The sequence below is a fragment of the Macrobrachium nipponense genome, chromosome 44, assembly GCF_015104395.2.
Source record: "Macrobrachium nipponense isolate FS-2020 chromosome 44, ASM1510439v2, whole genome shotgun sequence".
Classification (NCBI taxonomy): domain Eukaryota; kingdom Metazoa; phylum Arthropoda; class Malacostraca; order Decapoda; family Palaemonidae; genus Macrobrachium; species Macrobrachium nipponense.
This window is the reverse complement of record NC_087221.1, coordinates 19,950,111-19,955,142: the sequence shown is the minus strand read 5'-3', so window position 1 is coordinate 19,955,142 and position 5,032 is coordinate 19,950,111. Positions and strand designations below refer to the sequence as shown.

General features: G+C 36.2%; 1 long non-coding RNA gene across 1 annotated transcript; it reads left to right on the top strand.

Moving 5' to 3' along the window:
• Positions 1 to 434: 434 nt before the first annotated feature.
• Positions 435 to 4,739, top strand: LOC135204064 (uncharacterized). The gene is made up of 2 exons (XR_010312082.1): positions 435 to 558; positions 4,467 to 4,739. It is a non-coding gene; the product is annotated as an uncharacterized LOC135204064 (long non-coding RNA).
• Positions 4,740 to 5,032: the final 293 nt, after the last annotated feature.

Below are 5,032 nucleotides of genomic sequence, written 5' to 3'. Positions count from 1 at the left end.
TTCAAATATGTCGAGTTCCTTTGAATTTCCTAAAAATTTGAATTTCCAAGGTTGTATCTAAAATCATTCGTCAGGGAAAAATGAGGTTACCCTATCAATCAAAAAGTCAATATTTGTCATCTGGATTATTCTGGACAGTGAACAGTTACATTGGATTAAATAAGTACGGACAAAATAACGCAATTTCGCACCATATCGTACTTAAAGTAATATAGTACCGTAATTTCGTACCATTCTTTCAGGTGGAAAAATACCATATCGTACAGTAATTCCGTACCATACCGTACCGTACTGCCACCCTTACAAGAAATACAGACAGAAGTCTAGATGTTGGGAAGGACGAAAGAGCAGCGAGCTATTTTTCTTTGTTTACAGAGTCCTTGGCATAGAGGCGATTGTCGGATTTGTGTTGTTAATAAGAGATGCTTCCGGTGAGTCATTTTCCGTTCAGTAGTGCCGGTGTTGGCAGATAGTTATTCTGTGTTCGTGTGATTATACTTCGTTTTAATTTCTAGTAGTCTGTTTGGGTGAGGATAAAACTGCGGAATAAAGTGATAAGTACGAGTAACTATCTTTTAACGTTTTATAGTTATATATGTATAGCCTATAGCCTTTGTGTATCGTCGTATTTCAGTTATTACTTATTTCTCTGTCTTCTTATTTGGTAAATCTGTCGTGTTAGGATCATGTGTGAGCAACGGCTGACAGTGGTGTATTTAACCTTGATAGTCTGCATGCTTGTAATTATTTCCCGAGCTTTGTGTCTAGACAGATGTAGGTGGTAGCCATTGAATTACTTTGATACTAGAGCATTTAGCAATTTAACTATTTTAATTATAATTTTGAGGAATTTGAGCGTAAGTGTTAAAGCCCATCGAGACTTTTTTTTTCATGCCAACAATTTTTGAAGGAATTAGGAACTTTAGTGAATAGATACTGTTGTAAAAATTGACACTTGGCTCTATTCAGGATAGTGGAAGTTACGAAGCCAGACTGCATAGGATTAGTGTTAGTGTATCTTCAATATGCAGGTAAGCCGTGTTTCCAAAACATGCACTGAAAAAAGTAAAAAAAAAAAAAAAAAAAAAAAAAAAATTAACTTTGAAGACTTTAACGCTTAGTTGTCTGAAATTTAAAATTCACTAAAGCATTCTTTGCTTCAGAATAAAGTATCGATCCTACAAAACTGCAGAAATAACTTTCTATAACATTGCAATGCTAAATATCTATTAAAATGTCTTGATAGGGAAATTTTATCTATTACCCTGACTAGAGGTTAAGAATGTTAGTAGGATAGGATAAGAGAGTTTAAGTAACAGCCGTTTTGCTTCAGATTTTTTTTTATACGAACTTAATACTAATCTTTTAAAATTTTACATTATTTTTAGTTTAAAGGTTAGTCAAATGGGGCCACCTTTGTCGGGGTGGCTGCGCTGCTCCTACAAAGGTGGCCCAAGGACTGTACATGGTAGACTTTGTCTACCATGTACAGAACCGCTGATAACCTTACTTTTTTCAGGTTACTTGAGGTTTTTCTGAGGAGAGGTCGGTAATTCTAAAGAGTTCCGCACGGACTGCAAGGAACGTAACAGCGAATACGACATCTACTAGGGATTAGGGCCTCTAATGTTTTTCGCCGTGTTTAGTCTTGGGGGTTAATTACAGTCGTCCGAATAAATATTACTCAAAATTCAGGTAATTCTAAGCCCTCATTCCGCGGTAAAGTAGACTATGGCAGTTGACGTTTTCCTAAGTTATTTTACTTACTGAACAAGAATTTAAAGTAATATTTATTCGGACGACTCTAATGAACCCCCAAGGGCCAGTACTAAACACGGCGAAATACATTGGACGCCCCAATACCTAGTGGATGTCGTATTCACGGTTACGTTTCTTGCAGGGTAATTCTAATGAATAGTTCCGCACGGACTGCAAGGAACGTAACCGCGGATACGACATCCACTAGGGATTGGGGCATCCAATGTATTTCGCCGTGTTTAGTTCTGGCCCCTGGGGGTTAATTACAGTCGTCCGAATAAATATTCCTTAAAAATTCTTGTTCAGTAAGTAAAATAACGTAGGAAAACGCAAACTCCCATAGTCTACTTTACCGCGGAATGAGGGCTTAGAATGACCAAAATTCATGTTCAGGAGGTAAAACTGCATAGAAAAACCGCATCTGCCATACTCTAGGCCGCCGCGGAATAGTAATATAGATCTACCTCAGACTTCACAGGAAACCTCTGGTGAAAGTTGAGCCTTGTTGGAAGCATGGGGACAAGTTTCGTGGTTATTGAAAGTGTGTGACGAAGATGAAGGTTCTTGGAGGCCAGTGGTAAAGAATTTTTTCATAGTTGGATTTTTAATTATTTTTTAAGAGGTCTACTTGTCTACATTTTTGTTAAGAGGTCTACTTGAGTCTACTTTTTTAAGAGGTCGACTTGACTACTGTTTGTCTACTTGCATCATTGGTACTTTTCTACTTTTGTCTACTTGTATTTTGGTACTGGTCTACTTTTATTTTGGTACTTGTCTACTTTAGTCTACTTGTCTTTGGCACTGGTCTACTTTCGTTTACTTGTCTTTGGTACTGGTCTACTTTTATTTTGGTACTTGTCTACTTTAGTCTACTTGTCTTTGGCACTGGTCTACTTTCGTTTACTTGTCTTTGGTACTGGTCTACTTTAGTCTACTTGTCTTTGGCACTGGTCTACTTTCGTTTACTTGTCTTTGGTACTGGTCTACTTTTGTCTGCTTATATCTTTAATACCTGTGTCATTTATACTGGTCTAATTTTGTCTACTTGCATCTTTTGTACTGATCTAATTTTGTCGACTTGTATCTCTTCTACTGGTCTACTTTAGTCTACTTGTATCTTTGGCACTGGTCTACTTTTGTCTATTGTACCTGCATCTTTTATAAGTGTCTAATTTTTGTCTACTTGTTTATTTTGCACTGATCTAATTATGTCTACTTGTATCTTTAATACTTTTCTACTTTTGTCTACTGTGCTTTTGTACTGGTGTCACATACTATCTACTTGTCTGTCATTTTGTTAAGAGGTCTACTTGTCTAGTGTTTGAAAGGTCTAAAAACTAAATTTGGTGCAGTATATTCCTGGACTCCAATATTGAAAAAACTGGCGGTTTCATGTGGAGAGTGAACTAGGGCATGATAGGGAATTTCTTGTTCAGCACAACTTATCAGGAACGTGAGAGAAATATCCGTACAGCTCTGTGTAAGTTCCTCTTGAGTTCTCAGGTTGGTAGGTCCAAGAACCCTCTTAAAACATAAGAAAATATGTGGATTTATTTTGTCTGTGCTCTCGTCTAGCATTAAGTTTTGGGGTACGTATGGTTTAATTTTGATGTACGGGACGCCTCGAGAATTAGTCAGTAAACAAATTAGGACCACTTATACTGGATCTGGTTTTGGGGTATAGCATGAGGGTAAACTTTGTCGTCTTATAAGTCAAAATTAGCCTTATCTATGAATATATAGCGCTCTTCCAAGTTAAATATTTTTTGTTGTAGCAAAATTTAATAAGCTCTTTTATGCACAATGTAGGAGATAGGTTAGGTTATGATAAGGAAAGATTGGGCAAGGATATATATCCTTGTTGGAATGGTTTTTAATGCTTGTACGCTAGCAAAAACCCATGGAAATAGTATGCGCGCAATTCTGCTGTTAATTTTTATTATCCGAAGTGCATTTTGTGGGTAGCTTGATTATCTGATACTAACTCTTGCCTGGTGGCAGCTATGTAACCAATGCTGTCATCCTTTAAGAGGTTCCTTGTTTTAGAAGCACATTTCCCTTTATTGGATACTCTGGCAAGCTACTCTTAGCGTGACCAGTGGATCGTTGTTAACACTTTGGCGAAACTGGGCATACTTAAATAACCAGTTGTTCCCTAGTTTGACCTAAATAGTGAATTAAGTACGTGATAGGTAGGTGGCTGTGATCTTGTAAACCAGTTCTTCCTTTCTAAGGGGGAACCTATATTACACGTTGACAAAATTACCTAGCTAAAGATGTTTAAGTATTTTATTTTAATAAAAATTTTATAATTGCAACCGTTTTGTATGTTACTCACTACATGTAGTTAAATCTTATTTTTACATGCATTAAAATAGTTGCAAGTACCAAGTGCAATGTTTCATAATTCAAACGAACACTGCATTATAAAGGATATTAGGGCTCAGGAATGTATGTTGTAAGAAGTTAATATAAAGTATCGCTTGCTTAATTGTTTGAATTAGTAAATCAATGGTTTAGTGTTAAGTGAATAAATTTTGACCTTAAGCTTTTATTAGTAAAGAATAGGCGAAACTAACTAATTGTTAATACCGTAAACATAAATCGTACAATAATAGCTATTTAAAAAAAACATGAGGTTTTAGTGGTTGTGAATTCATAACATTTTTGTGCCTTAAAAATCTTAACTTTATTGTAACTCTCGACAGGACTTGGACTATTAAATAAGAAGCATTAGTAACCTCATGCTACTGAGCTTCAAATTCTGCAAAAATTCCTTTTGTGTAATCGGTACAGTGAAGTTTCAACAGGACTTTGCGGTCCCAGGATTGAGGTGTACAACTAGAAGGCTCTAATCCACAGGAAACCTGGGAGACTTAATCTGGAGGAAGATGTGAAGATGTCTGAATGATTTTGAAATATTTTCAGTTGAAGTAAAATAAAACTGCAATGTTTGTAAATAAAAGTTGATTTGCCCATTTCTCATGATAAAGCTCTTTATATAATCCTCACGTCTAAACAAAGTATATTTGAATCTGGTAATTTTGTCCCAAAAGATTCATATGTTAGTGAAAACTGTCAGTATCAGCACTAGGCTCACTTGAACAGTATCAGCACTCGGCTCACTTGAACAGTATCAGCACTAGGCTCACTTGAACAGTATCAGCACTAGGCTAACTTGAACACTAGCATACATCTGGATAAAATGTTAAATATAATGGCACTCTTATCTTCTGCCCCTCTTCACCGAGCTGTAAGTATGTAAGGTGATAGA